Raw genomic sequence first — 16,468 nt, 5'->3', positions numbered from 1 at the left:
GAGAGAGAGAGAGAGAGAGAGAGAGAGAGAGAGAGAGAGAGAGAGAGAGAGAGAGATATGTTGATATTACATTTTGAGGTTCGACTAAGGTTTTACAATGAAACAAATTTGTTGAAAATGTTTTTCGAAAAACATTTAACAACAAAATAAATGGAGTTTAAGTTGGATTGCATCATAAGTTACATCATTATAGCATTAAAAAAAAATCTTGAATATCAACAAATAAGTTTTTACATATTTTTAGGCCTCGAAGTTAAACCAAGTGCACAGTAGGCATCTAAACTCTAAACTCTAAAGCATATATACTAAAAACCCTATAGAACAACTCTCCCTATCCCATTATATATCTATTTAAAAAAAAAAAAAAAAAAAAAAAAAAAAAAAAAAAAAAAAAAAAAAAAAAAAAAAAAAAAAAAAAAAAAAAAAAACAACAACAACAACAACAACAACAAAAAAGAAACCCTACAATAATCCACTAATTCATCCTAAGACATCCAAAAATTTATGAAAGAAAGCTTTGGTACAAGAACATGGGGACAATACATCACAGCTCTTTAAAAAAAGCACATCTTTGAGTCACAAATCTATTTTATTCGAAAGATCAAAATGAAAGGTGCTGAACCTTAACTTAATCATCATTAATCTTTCAAAGAACGCCGAAAGTCACTGATCTTAATAATTAGATTACAGCTACCCTCTTCTACCAAAAGGGGAGGAAGAATATTCTTCATTGAAATAAAGGCTGCCTCCTCATGTCGTTTACATTAAGTTAGGTATTAGTCACATGGGCTGATCAAAGCCATATTAGACTTTCCTATCTTTTTGGTTTGTAACAACAAGAACTTAGGTATAAACAATGGCGGAGCCAAAATTTTAGTTTGGTGGGGACAAAATTAAAAGATATTATTTAAAGTGAAATTGATCTAAAAAATATTAATTGATAATAATAATAATAACAAAATAAATAAACAATGGTAAGAAAATAAATATATTTCATATCATTAAAATAAATTAAAAAAAATCAATTCATATTACAAAATTTACAACAAAATGTTTACAAACTAATATGGTAAAAATGTTATTAGTGTTACTTAAACAATATATAATGAATAAATATTTGAAATTATTTTTTGTAATTGATGACATATCAATTCGTAAGATATAAGTAGTAAAATTTCTAGTATCTCTAGCTTCAATCGACAATAAAATATTGTAAAGAGAATCATTAATAGTGAAAATGGTGAAAAAATAATAAAAAAGAAAAAAAAAATTGTGAAACAGGTGTCAAACTTGGGACAAGATAAAAGCTACCTGCAAGGACAGTAAAATAGGTGACAAGATGGAAGATTTGATGTTTGAGAAAACTTTTTTTTTACCCTTTTTTTTTTTTTGTGTCAGAGCCACTTTGTTTCAACCAAGTGGCAGTCCCTTTTTTTTGTTTTTTCTCTATGCATGGAACTACTTAAGAATTAAGGTTGCATATACATGAAAATTTTAAGAGTAAGGGTCCGCCCCTGGTATAAAAATTTAAGGATTGTGTTAACGGGCACCGCGCGGTGCCCGTTAAGCACAACTTTTTCTGACATAATTTTTATCTCTTTTTCTAATTTTTGTTACTTTTTCAGTTCTGTAGGTACAATTTCAGATTTTTTTATACTTTTTTTGACAAATTTGTTTTGTCTTTTCTGCCCTTAACCAGCACCGCTTGGTGCTGGTTAACATTCTCCAAAATTGATTTATGTTATCCTCACACTACGACAAGCCGCCTAATTTCCACTCTCTCTAGAGGAGTACATATGGTGTTGAAAGTAAAACCTATTTATATGCTTCTTTTTTTCATTTTTTTGGGATATAAGGTGGCAATATTTAAGCTTTTAGTTTGGGGCAAATCCAAACACTAATTGTTGTTTTACATTACTTAGATGTACACTAGTTTGCACAATATTCACATTTTCTAAAAATGTCCACACTTTAGAGCTCTCATATAATTGCTTGTGTAATAGAAAAAATTATCATACTTTAGCGAACCAAGCTTAAAATTCACCCACCACGTAAAGTTGTGTAAATATACATGTTTGTTACAGTAACCCTGTAAAATTATACTGATACTAATCATTTTGTAATTAGTTTTTTATTCTTTTTTTACTTATCCATGAAGGAAGAGAATGAACGGTGATTGTTGTGTGTGAAAAAAGGAAAATGACTAAAAAAAATAAGAAAAATTGATATTTTAATAAAATATAGTGTAAAATAGATAATAAAATTTGAGTTGTTTTAAAAAGTGAGTATGTAAAATAGAAAAAGTAGGTTTTTATGCTAAAATAAATAAAAAATTTACACAGCCTACACTAAGAATGACAATTTTTTTTAATAATAATTATTATTATTATTTTAAATTTTATGGGAGGTAGTGTGTATTAAGAAGTGTGCCATAATTATTGCTCAAATCCAAAAGCGGCATGTGCCTACAAATTTATATGTAAAAAAGTACATATTTTTCATGCTTTTCCCCAATCTTTTCTACATTTATTACACATATCAGCACTTTAAAATTGTCTTTGTGTGCCTAATTAGGACTAGGTTCTGCTAATTCACATCCTTAACAGAGTTTACTCCTGTGGTTGCAATAATTACACAAAGTTGGCATCTTCATGCGATTGTATTATGTGTACTCTTGTCTGGTTTTTTTTTTTTTTTTTTTTTTTTTTTTATATATATATATATTTTTAGGATTTTAACTTATGACATTTATTCCTGATGATAGCTCTTATCATCAGACCAAGATATTAATAATCGGTTTTTGGTGTAGACGGGAATTAAACCCTAGAATAGATCTCTTATTTAACATCAGAGAGTTTACCAATTGAGTTAACTAGAACCCACTACTCTTATTTGATTAATTAATTATTTATTGGCAAAAGAGCTACAAATTAAGTTCAATGTTTCTAATGGACCGGGGCTGTAATATGAATACTACAAGACCAGCTTAGTTCAAGTATTGTGGACAGTGGAGGATTGCTAAAGGCAGTTTTTTTTTTTTTGGGTTCTTTGATAATTTGAATCTTAGACATGTTTGTTAAGAACACTAAAAAGTGTCAATTGAGTTACAAGACAATAGATAGTGTGCATGCTGATCCGCTATAAATTATATGAACACTCAAGATCCAAGACATGCAGCCTCACTTCCACAAAAAAAAATAATAACTCAAATCACTCCGCAGTCCTAGACTCCTAGTGAGACCAATCACCTTTTGTTTTTAATATCTGTCTTAATTTTACCTTACTTTTTGTTGGTTTCTACCAACCAGGAATTGTTTATGCTTAAAGCAAAATCAACTGTGAAAGCAATCTTTGCTTCGTGTATTTCTCATTATATTGTCTTATGGTCTGTCTTCTTTTGTACATCCATCTCACTCATACAGACATACACCTAAAAACAAACAATACATACAAGTCCAAAGCAATATAAACAAACTCTCACTTTATATACTTACAAATGAATACACGTAGTATACAAGTAACTCAGCTTTGCCCTTCGATAATAAACAAACCTCATATGATGAAATGATGCAAAGATGAGAAAAAAAGAAAGGGTTTTTTACCCCTTCTTTTCCTTCCCCCCCAAAAAAGAAAAAACAAAAAAGGACAAAAAGAGTAGCCTAAATCTCTAAGTGTCTAAATAAACTAATGCTATATGTACCTGGCACTGGAATCCTTGTTGGATCTCTCCAGCTTTGCAAGCCAGGCCTTCCCTCACAACATACAAAGGAAATGACAGGGTGGTTCAATATCACTAGACTACACACTTGTATGCTCATCATCTACCTTTCCCTCAAAAGGTAGTGATGGGCACAACCCACAAAAATTTGGGCTTACTTGGACACAAAAATCACAAAAAGGAAAAGCAAAGAAAAAAAAGGCAGACTTCAGTTTTGTTGTCCACCAATATGACCAAGTAGCCTCCCTCTCCATAAAGAGACTTCCACTGAATTTTGATGAAAATGTAGAGGTGCATTGATGCATTGATGCCATGCTATATTGAACACAGCAAGGATGGTGCCTTCTTGTCCTCATTTGCAGTTGTCATTCAACTCCAATAGAGAAATCTGCAAGGTGCCAAGTGCACAAAATTAATCAACAAATGACATTCCAATTCAATTCTAGGAGAGAATGAGTAAAAGGAACAGAATAATACCTGTAATTTTGCTGTTGGGTATAGACATTAGTGGCTCTGACACAAAAAAAAAAAAGGGTAAAAAAAAAGTTTTCTCAAACATCAAATCTTCCATCTTGTCACCTATTTTACTGTCCTTGCAGGTAGCTTTTATCTTGTCCCAAGTTTGACACCTGTTTCACAATTTTTTTTTTCTTTTTTATTATTTTTTCACCATTTTCACTATTAATGATTCTCTTTACAATATTTTATTGTCGATTGAAGCTAGAGATACTAGAAATTTTACTACTTATATCTTACGAATTGATATGTCATCAATTACAAAAAATAATTTCAAATATTTATTCATTATATATTGTTTAAGTAACACTAATAACATTTTTACCATATTAGTTTGTAAACATTTTGTTGTAAATTTTGTAATATGAATTGATTTTTTTTAATTTATTTTAATGATATGAAATATATTTATTTTCTTACCATTGTTTATTTATTTTGTTATTATTATTATTATCAATTAATATTTTTTAGATCAATTTCACTTTAAATAATATCTTTTAATTTTGTCCCCACCAAACTAAAATTTTGGCTCCGCCATTGTTTATACCTAAGTTCTTGTTGTTACAAACCAAAAAGATAGGAAAGTCTAATATGGCTTTGATCAGCCCATGTGACTAATACCTAACTTAATGTAAACGACATGAGGAGGCAGCCTTTATTTCAATGAAGAATATTCTTCCTCCCCTTTTGGTAGAAGAGGGTAGCTGTAATCTAATTATTAAGATCAGTGACTTTCGGCGTTCTTTGAAAGATTAATGATGATTAAGTTAAGGTTCAGCACCTTTCATTTTGATCTTTCGAATAAAATAGATTTGTGACTCAAAGATGTGCTTTTTTTAAAGAGCTGTGATGTATTGTCCCCATGTTCTTGTACCAAAGCTTTCTTTCATAAATTTTTGGATGTCTTAGGATGAATTAGTGGATTATTGTAGGGTTTCTTTTTTGTTGTTGTTGTTGTTGTTGTTGTTTTTTTTTTTTTTTTTTTTTTTTTTTTTTTTTTTTTTTTTTTAAATAGATATATAATGGGATAGGGAGAGTTGTTCTATAGGGTTTTAGTATATATGCTTTAGAGTTTAGAGTTTAGATGCCTACTGTGCACTTGGTTTAACTTCGAGGCCTAAAAATATGTAAAAACTTATTTGTTGATATTCAAGATTTTTTTTTAATGCTATAATGATGTAACTTATGATGCAATCCAACTTAAACTCCATTTATTTTGTTGTTAAATGTTTTTCGAAAAACATTTTCAACAAATTTGTTTCATTGTAAAACCTTAGTCGAACCTCAAAATGTAATATCAACATATCTCTCTCTCTCTCTCTCTCTCTCTCTCTCTCTCTCTCTCTCTCTCTCTCTCTCTCTCTCTCTCTCTCTCTCTCTCTCTCTCTCTCTCTCAGAGGATGTCGGTATTGGGGCACAAGCTTGTCAATGCAATGGCATGAGGCAAGCAATGGTTGTTGGTGGTGAGTTGGGAGACAAGGCAGCATTCGTTCGAAATCGGTGCAATGGGGTTCATGAGTGGTTCAAATTAGTAGCAATTCGATGGTTTTGTGGGTAGATTTAGTTTACACTAATCCAATCATCTTGTGTGTGGACCTATCTAGATTTGTGCCAACAGGATAGTTTTGTGAGTAGATCTAGTCGGATTTGTGCTCATATTTTTTTTTTTTTTTAATATCTATGTGACTACAACCAAAACATCGGAAAAGAAAACATTTCCCTCAAAAAAAATTACATTGGAAAGTATTTTACAATGAAACTAATGGTGCCTTTATTTATAATCACTAACAATTTCTATCTTGTTAACTTAATATATTTTTTGTTGGGTAAATAATAGGAGAAGTGAGATTTAAGCCACAGACATGAAGCACCATAAAAAATGTCATTATCGCTGAGCTATCGCTTAAATCCCAATATCATTATTATTAATTCTTTATTTGGGAAACAATATGATTCATATAGAAGAATTTGATTTAATGCTATTACAATAGACAAACAGCAAAAATTATCTTTGGAAAGTGGAGCTTGTATTAGTTAGCATAGGTAAAATGTCGATTACGTTGATGTTTGAAAACGTTGTTCTAAATTAACCTCATAGTTGATTGTACAAATAATGTGAATTATGAACATCTGCAATGAATCACGTTTATTAGAGTGACATCGATGTAGTGTCAACCAAAACCCCTCAAATGCTTAAGTAAAAAGGCTTTGCTCTTAGGATAAACTCAACAAATTTTTTGAAAGCATTCACCCTTTAAGTTCTCTACCTCAATTGATGTATGAAGCCCAATTTATACTAGGCTCTAAAATGCTTCCTAATTTTTAGCCATCCGTTGCCTTTCCTAGCTACTAGGAGCCCGACCACTGGTTTGCTTCACATGGCTAACCTGTACACTACGCTTGAGTTAACATATTGTTGAAGTCCATCCCCCAAGTCCCAAAACAGGCCAAGCCCAAACATTTTGGGTCCATTCTTTTGTATATTCATGCATATTAATAACTAATAAGTTCGAATCCAATTTCACCCCGGTTCATATATTTATATTTCTCAAATTATTTTATGAACTTCACTGGTGTGTTCTTAAGCTAACGAGGCGTGTTTGGTTAGAGTCAGAACTCTTCCTGGGGCCTACATTCATTTCAAATGTTTGGTTTCAGTAACTTTTAACTCCAGAAGATGAGTTAGAGTTGTGGAAAATTAGGACATCATTTTCTTATTTTATAAAAAAAAAATTACCATGACAACCTTATAATTTTGCTTGATTAAATGGGTCTGACTCATATGTATTCTCAACATCAAGTGCAGAGCACTAATTGCACACCAATAGCTCTTTTATTGTATGTATTAATTTTTAAAATGATGTGAAAATAATGATTTACTGCCGCAATACAACAATACAGTGGATGACAGTTTGTACAATGGGTGCTCAGCTTGCCTTGGGATTGGGGGCAACTGTTAGGTGTCGAAATTGATTCTTCAAGAACATCCAAAGTCTAAGTCAATGAAAACAATCAAATTTGCATGTGCTTGGGATGTGTCGGGAGTCATTAGTATATGAACCTATAGAAGCTTTTTAGTAAATGAACATATGGAAGTATTGCCTTGGTATGTAAACCTACGGAGGTATTTTAGTACATGAATCTATGGAAGTATTGCCTTCACTAACGCTAAGAATCTTCTAGTTTAACGAGTCCTTTTTAGTGCTTATAAAAGAAATATATAGAGTTTAAATTTCATACTTTATATATCAAATAATGAATGTTCTTAAAACATTTGATAATTGACTACTTTAAAAAAGAATATATATATATAACACTTTTAAGAAATATATAAAGAAATTGTAAAAAAATATTTTCTTTTTTTCCATTCCTAAATAGCATCCATTAATATTTTTCAATATAAAATTATAAAATAATATAGGAAGAAGAGCAACTTTCTTAACTCGAGCTTGTTTTTCATTAAGAAAAGGAAGTTTCCAAAATGCATTCACACTGATATCGATTTTCCCCCCACCTTTCACACATATGTTGTAACTTTTGGCAAAACAATCAGAAGACGCAGGCGAAAGAGTTTTGACTTCTCAAAGTTCTAATCTGATAAAAGCATTGGCACACAGATCCAAAAGTCAATGTTCCGTGCTGGCGTAGATCTTGCTTTAAGTCTCACTTCCAAAGTTTGAGCTTATCCGTCTTTGGTGGTGCAGGTTTTTTTTTTTTTTTTTAATTACTTATACGTTTATTGACTGAAAATAAATTAAAATATAATTTATTTAGAAAAAAGTAGTAATGTTTTAGAAATACTGTATATTGGAGTAATAAACAAATAAACGGAATGATGTTCACGTCAATTATTGAAAGATTTTTTTTAGAATCAATTATTGAAATAATTTAAAATAGAAATAGGTAATGAACCTTCTGTTATATTCTTGAAGTTAATAATACAGTTTCAATTTATTAAAAAAATGTTGTAATTTTGTAATAGTGTTTCATTGAAAATTAATTATTTTAATCGTGTTAATTTATGAAAGAATAAAAAAAGAAGAAAAACCACAATAGATCATGTTACATATTAAAGATTAAAGAAAAACATGAATATTTTTAAGATAAATAGATAATGGGGAGGTTCAAAAAATGGGATTCAAACACAAACATGAGACGTTATAAAAATGTCATTTTATACATGGTTTCAAAAACTAGACCAAATCGGCTAGCTCAATTGGGAATTATGTATCAATTCAGTTTGGTAAAATGTCCCAAAACTAGTCAAAACCAAGTTAAACTGAGAACCAAGATCAAAATCGGTTATTTGACCGTATCGATTTTTAAAACTATGGTTTTATAAAATAAAAATAATAAAAATAAAGGATGTCATGACTAGTACTATTAGACAATCACCTAGACCCCTAAAGAAGAACATGAAAAACTCACATTCAATGAGTCCTCAATGCACCTTGACTCACTCAGCCGAGTAGGTTGAACTTCATTTTCTGATCCCTTCTTTTGTAAGTGAGTTTCTTAATTATTTAAGATTAGCCTTTGGTCTATTCTATTATGCCTAACACCCAACGTATTTTAGTCGCTTGTATGGTGTTATGGCTAACTTCCAATAATAGATTGAGAACGTTCCTCTATTGTTATCAATTGAAAGAGTTTCACTACAATTGGCATATTATTTTACTTCGCATGCATCATTATTGGTGCTTTACGTGGAGATCGTGATTACTAGTTGGTTAAAATAATACAGTCAAGTAGGCAGGCCGAGGATGTGTCACATTGCTTTGCCAATTAGATGTTGTCTTGCCGAGCTAATTAGGTGAAGTATCCATGTGGGAATACCCCTTCACCAACCACAACTCGCTACATGGGTGAGTTGTGGCCAATGTTGTGCCACTTTATGTGGCACAAGAATTACTCTTTAATAACTCATAACTCAAAAAGATGAGTTAGAGTTGTGAAAATTTAGGACATCTTTTCCTTGTTTTCAAATTATGAAGACAAAGTTATCGGTGGCAAAGCCACACACAAGGCCTCTCCCAAAATTTTAAAAAATACTTTTATACTATGTATATTATTTACATTTTAAAAAATGTAGCTTGTAAAAATTGAAGTTGGTCCCCCCCAAATTTTGAGTTGTTTCAGTGGTGCTCTTAAAAGAAAAGAAAAAGCAATTATATTTAAAATCATATAATCTAAAACGTTTAACAAATTAAACTATGTAGTTTCAAAAACAACAAGTTTAACCTTGACATTTCAGAAAGTAACAAATTAGACTTTAACCAATTGTGCTTGAGATTTAATATAAGTTGAGGATTTAATTTATTACTTCTTGAAACCTAAGAATTTAATTTATTAATTTTGAAACTATAAAGTTTAAATTTGTTACTTTTAAATTATAGGGTTTAATTTGTTACACACTTTAATTTTTTTTTTTTTTTTAAAGGCGGTCTTGTAGTTATAGAGATAAGATACATTTTTTTTTTTTTTGAACTTGAAGACTTCATTAGTTCCATTGAAATTTTGTTATTCACTTTGGTAGATAATTTAGTGATTTATATTAAAAATGAATACTTTAAAATTTTATTATGGAGATGCTAAGAGATGAATTTTATTATATGGATATCATCATCAAGCATATTTTTTTATAGGAGATACTACATTATTTTTTTACTATATATATTTGTACATATCTAATACAAGAAGTACATGACTTTTATATACTCATTAAAATTTAGCAAATTAATTTGTGTATATATGTGTGTGGGAGGGAAATGTTTGTCTTAACTAATATATTAATATCACAACTTAGCCTTTCAAACTAAAATTTCTGTCTCCATCTCTAAAAATTACTATAACAATCTTATAATTTTGCTTGACTAAATGGTTTCCACTCATATGTATTGTAATCATCAAGTGCGCACTAATGGCACACCGATGGCTCTTTCACCGAATGTAGTAATTTTCAAGATATATGATAATTATGATTTGCCATCACAATACAGTGGATGACAGGTTTGTAACGATCACCTCACAATGGGTGCTCAGCTTGCCTTGGGATTGAGGGCGGCTGTAGGTGATGAAATTGATTCTTCAAGAACATTCAAAAGTCTTTTTTTTTTTTTTTTTTTTTTGAAAAGACATCCCAAAGTCTTAAGTCAATGAAAACAATCAAATTTGTGCGTGCATGGGACGTGTGACTCATTAATACGTGGAACTATGGAAGCAACTAATGCTAAGAATCCTCTAGTTTAACGTTTACTTTTTAATGTTTATAAATGAAATATACAGAGTTCATATTTCTTATTTTATATATCAAATAATAGATGTCCTTAGAATATTTGATAATTGACCATTTAAAAATATATATATAATTTTTATAAAAAATATAAAAAATTAAAAATAATATATAAAATTACTTTTTTTATAAAAAAATTCTTTAAAAGTATTTCCTAAATTCAGCAATTCATTAATATTTCTCAATAAAAAATTATAAAATAATAAAGGAAGAAGAACAACTTTCTTAACTCGAGCTTGTTTGTTCGCTAAGAAAAGGAAGTTTCGTAAATGCATTCACACTGATATCGGTTTCTCCCCACCATTCACGCATATGTTGTAACTTTTGGCAAAACAATCAGAACACGCAGTACCCTTTTGGGGGCGGAAGGAAAGACAGCGTCTTGCGTTTTCCTCCTCCTCCGCCTCCTCTTCTTCTTCCCCCCCCCCCCCCCCCCCCCCTTTTTTTTTTGGGCATTATGTGGCTGTGGTGTATTTTTAGGAGGTGTCATGCACTATTTATAAAACTCACAAATCTCTTTTTTCAACGAAATTTTTAATTAAAAATAGTCTCATAGTATTATTTATATATTTAAAAATTATTTTATTATAATATTTTTAATTTTTAACAAATAAATAGTATCTAAACAAAAGTGTTCCATTTTATTGAGTGATTTCAAAGATTATTAGTAACAGAAAACATGTCCGACTTTTTTCCAAGTAAGCCAAATAAAAAATTAAATACACTGCCCAAATTTCTAATCTGACAAAAGCATTGGTACACAGATCCAAAGGTCAAAGTTCCGTGCTGGCGTAGATGATCTTGCTTTAATTCTCACTTCTAAAGTTTGAGCTTATCCGTCTTTGGTGGTGCAGGTTTTTTTTTTTTTTTTTTAATTACTTATATGTTTATTTATTGAAAATAAATTAAAATATAATTTATTTAGAAAAAAATAGTACCGTTTTAAAAATACTAATGTTGGAGTAATAAACAAAGAATGATGTTCACGTCAATTGTTGAAAGATTTTTTTTTTTTTTTGAATCAATTATTGAAATAATTAAATAGAAATAGGTAATGAACCTTCTGTTATATTCTTGTTTTTTTTTTTTTTTTTTTTTTTTGATACCATTCAAAGGGAGAAAACTAGGTACAAAAGTCATAGAAGAGCTAGATCAAACTAGCATTGGTTCATTAGCACGCGGGTTGCCAATTTAGCTACATACCATATATCCTTAACAACCAAATGGGGGAACTAATATTATATCACAGGAAAGACCATTTTGAGTCAAGAAAATTAAATCAGCCATGCTAGTGCTATCTAGCCAATCTGAGGCATTTTTCTTCTTAAATGACTGAAGAAGATCCCTGCTATCATTTAGAAACAAAACTTGATGAAAACCTTGGTTTGTTGTTGCTATCCCAGCTTCAACCACAGCCTCCAGCAATGCCCCACCTGTTGTTCTAGCTTTGTTGCTAACTACACCAAAAAACATCATATCTCCCTAAACAGTAATAGTTTCATAAGCAGTACCACTCCTATATGGTCTTCTGCTCCTAGTTCTTGCAACTTTGATGATTAGTTGCCAATGCCCTGCTGCTAATTGGTGGTCTAGTCTTGTGCTTCTATAAAATTTGTTGTTATGAGGGTTATGGTCTGAGAAAGCTTCCTTGTACTTGCAAGATAGAGTTTGGGCAGTTAGAATCACAGCCATTGGATTTGGATTTGTCCCTTGGTGAACTACTCTATTTCTATAGTTCCAGATGGTCCATAAAGTGGCGAAGATGGCTTGTAAATACAACATAGAAACTGTGTCTCTCTGTTTGTATCTTGATAAGAGTTGAGTTAACCATTGTTGAACAAAGGTATTATTGTAATCTGAGGAGTGGATAGCCAAAGGGGAACCATGCCAGCAAGCTTTGGCAAAAAGGCAAAGTACGAATAGATGAGTTGTGGTTTCCTCTTCTTCATTGCATAAAGGACATGTATTAGAGTTTGAGATGCCTCTTATGGATATGCTGAGAAGGGTAGGCAAGCTATCATGCATGAGTTTCCAAATGAAATTGTTAATTTTCTAAGAGATCTTCACTTTCCATATTTTACTCCACACTCCAACCTGAGTTTGATCATTCCTAGAAGGAGTTGAATGATCTCTTACCAAGCACTCATAAGCCTTTTTCACTTGATAGTCCCCATCTTTTGAGTGTTTCCAAAGAAGCTTATCTTGGACAGATTCAGTTTTGGAAATTGGAATCTACAGGATTGTAAAGGCCTGAGAAATAGGTATAGAGATCTAACCAAATCTGCCTTCCAAGACTTAGCATGCTGGTCAATCAAATTTCCTTACTGTGCTAGTAGTGAGGCTGGGATGGTTCAAATTCAGGGAAGGATTATGTATCCAGTATCCAGTGTTTATGATTTAGAGGGATACTATATAATTTTGCAACCCACCATTTTCCATCTCTCAGTTTGTGATTTTCATGATGGATGATATTTTTCCAACACCAAGAATGATAGGGCTTTGGACGACAATCATGAATTGGACCAGCAAGGAAATACTTAGCCTTGAAGGTTCTGACTAGAAGGGATTGAGGGTTTTGACTAATTCTCTAGAATTGCTTAGCAAGTATTGCCTGGTTCATGTACCTAAACTTCTTGATTCCTAAACCACCAAGATTCCTAGGTTGGCATATCTTATCCTAATTGAGGAGGTGGAGCTTTTTCTCTCCCTATTCATGACCCCACCAGAAGGCTCGGATAATTGAATCCATTTTGTTACAAATGTGCTTAGGGACTTTGAAGCACGAGAAAGTATATAAAGGTAGAGATTGAAGAACATAAGAGATTAGAGTTGTCCTACCAACTTAGGATAGAATTTTAGCTTTCCAACCTTGTAGTTTTGACTTGAGTTTATCAATTAGGAAGTGAAAGTCAGCAATTTTGTTACCTCTCGACTTGAAATTGATACCAAGGTATTTGCTATGTTGTTGGATGAGGTTAACTTGAAGGCTCCTGGCAAGAGCTTCCTGTTCCTCCTTTTGCATGTTTGGTTAGAAAAACAAATCAGATTTTGCCAGATTGATAGATTGACCCGAGATGGAACAGTACCACTAAAGGATGAGTTGAATATTTTCTAGAGAGTTGTTATCCTTCCTTAAAAACAACAAAGAGTCATCAGCAAACAATAAGTGAGAAAATGATAGACCATTTCTACCAACTTTGATTCCTTTAATTTTGTTAAGGCTCTCAGCTTGTGACAAGGAGATTGAGAGTGTATTAGCACACATAAGAAAGAGGTATGGAGATAAGGGATCTCCTTGTCTTAGTCCTTGAGAATGTTTGAAGGAGTTTGTCAAGTTTCCATTAATCAACAAGGTATATTGAACTAAGGACACACACTCCATAATCCTTTTGATCCATTTTGTGTCAAAGTTCATGACAGTAAGAATAGCCTTCAACAAAATTCTAGCTAACCCTATCATAAGCCTTAGATATGTACATCTTAAGCACCCCAAAACTGAATTTTTCCCCCCTCCTCTTCCTAAGAACATCTATGATTTCATAGGCCAAGAAGATATTATCCGAGATGTTCCTACCCTTAATGAAGGCATTTTGATATGGTGCAATAATACTGTCTATAATAGGCTTCAGTCTATTAACAAGGATTTTTTAGATTACCTTATAGATCACATTGCATAAACTAATAGGTCTAAAGTGATTCACTTCCTCAGGAAAGGTAATTTTTGGGATGAGGGTTATGAAGGTGTGGTTGAGAGATTTAAGGAGAGAGCCAGAGTAGAAAAAACTTGGACAATATTGATAACATTAGTTTTAACTATACCCCAGAATTCTTGGTAGAAGAAAGCAGGAATGCCATCTAGTCTAGGGGCTTTGTGGGGACCCAATTGAAAAAATGCTTCTTCAATCTCTAAGTTTGATATAGGATAGTTTAGGACTCTGGTTTGTTGATCAAAAATGGTAGGAATAGGAAGACCTTGAATTTCCTGAACAATACTATCCACACTTAAGTTGTTTCTGCCATAATAACTTTTCCTGAAAGAACTAAGTATGATCATTTCTATATCTTCAGGTTTGTCAATGAGCATGCCTTGATCATCTTTGAGTTGCAGGATTCTATTCCTAGCTCTTCTTTGCTTAACCACAGTCTAGAAGTATTTAGTATTCCTGTCACCATGCAAAACCCAGTTTGTTCTAGCTTTTTGTGCCCCCATCAATTCTTCTCTATTCAGAAGTTCCTCTCAAAAATCTCTCTCTATCCTTACATCTTCAACATTTGTAATGGGATCCTGAACCTACTGTAATTGATTTTGCTTCAGCTTGATTTCGTTTTCCACTTTTTCAAACACCTTTTTATTCCATTCTACAACCATTTTCTTAACATTAACGAGCTTGTTTCTCAGTAGTTTAGCTCTTGAACCAGTAGATTGCACTCCCATGCTTGCCGAACCATATCTTTACAATTGGAATATGTAATCCACATATGCACAAATTTGAAAGGTCTTTTCCTAAAGGGTGTTTGAAGTTCTAAATCTAGAATGATTGGGTCATGGTCATACTTGACAATTGGGAGGTTCCTAAGTGAGTATAAAGGGTATATGTTGGCCCAATCCACACTAGTGAAAGCTCTGTCAAGCCTTTCCATAACAAAATCATCTTCCTCTCTGTTATTCATCCATGTGAATCTTTGTCCCGAGGTAGCCAAGTCAGAAAATTGTAGGTCCATTAAAACCTGCTGAAAGACATCTGCCCTGCAATGCTCCCCTGTTTTAAGGAGAACTTTTCTTCCCTTGATAGAATCTAGTTAAAGTCCCCTATGCAAAGCCAATTGGAATGGGCAAGCCTTTTAAGTGATTTTAATTGTTGCCACACTTCACCGCTCTTGGCATGATCAGGATGTCCATAGACAAAAGTGATCGAAAGGGGGGTGCCTTTATTGTCCAAGAGATCAATATGGATGAGAGGTTTTGAGTCATATACAACCTTAAGACTCTTTCTAGGTAACCATGCTAAAATAAGACCAACACTGAAATCCACCCTTGGGACCTCCCACCCCTCAGAGAACCCACATTTTTGCCACACTTCTTGACCTTTATTACTAGCTAAACGAGTTTCTATGAGAAATAAAATATCAGGTTTAAGTTCAAGGGTTTTTTTCTTGCATTGCAGAATTGTAGAGGGTTTGCCCAAACCTCTACATTTCTAGCTCATAAACCTCATGGTCCTTGGGGAAGCTAATTGGGACCAGCTTACCAACACCCTTTTGGATTTTCCAGGGATTCCTCGTCATGGGCACTTTTACAAGGAATGGAGTAAAATTTGGAAGTATTTAGCAGGATTTCAGTGTTACCTTCCTTGGAGAAAAACCCATGAATCAGTGTCTGACGAATGTTCCTCCCAAGTCTCCTAATCTTAGATCCAATTCTCTTCCTTAATGGTCCACAGTTGTCTCCCAGCCATTCCTCTCACTATAAACAAAGTAGAAGACCAAGGTCTGATCTAACTGAGATTGGAGAAGAAAGGCTTGGTTCAAGGCCAACAAAACTCGAGGTGATAATGGCTTCCAATCCAGTATCAAGGCTAACAATCTAAGTTGGGGTTGTCTCCACCTGATATGCATCCATGACATGGGTTGTGTGAGATTAGCCCATACCATTGGGCCTTCTGATACGAGACCCACTGCTCGAACTTCCAAAATCAGACCTCAGCCTATCCTTATCCACCCTAGTCACCAAAGATTCTATAATTGAATCAATAGAATCAGGTATTTGTCCTCTATTCCATGCATCCCAACGTAGCCATTCAGGACGATCATCATTAAGTCTGCCCAGATTAAACATAACAACAGTTTCAGAGTCGCTTTTTGTTGCTGAGGCAGAGTTTGGTTCCTCTCTTAACTCCCCATTAGTCATAACAGGCCATGCTCTATTGATCCACATCCATTGC

General features: G+C 32.7%; 1 non-coding gene across 1 annotated transcript; it reads right to left on the bottom strand.

The window, feature by feature from the left end:
- Positions 1 to 3,466: 3,466 nt before the first annotated feature.
- Positions 3,467 to 4,226, bottom strand: LOC112024244 (uncharacterized). Its single transcript, XR_010631949.1, has 2 exons — positions 4,196 to 4,226; positions 3,467 to 4,106 (listed from the first exon to the last, which is right to left on the bottom strand). It is a non-coding gene; the product is annotated as an uncharacterized LOC112024244 (transcript).
- Positions 4,227 to 16,468: the final 12,242 nt, after the last annotated feature.

This window comes from Quercus suber, unplaced genomic scaffold (genome assembly GCF_002906115.3).
Source record: "Quercus suber isolate HL8 unplaced genomic scaffold, Cork oak 2.0 scaffold_254, whole genome shotgun sequence".
Taxonomy (NCBI): Eukaryota; Viridiplantae; Streptophyta; class Magnoliopsida; order Fagales; family Fagaceae; genus Quercus; species Quercus suber.
The sequence above is the reverse complement of the archived record's forward strand: the minus strand, read 5'-3'. Positions and strand labels throughout refer to the sequence as shown.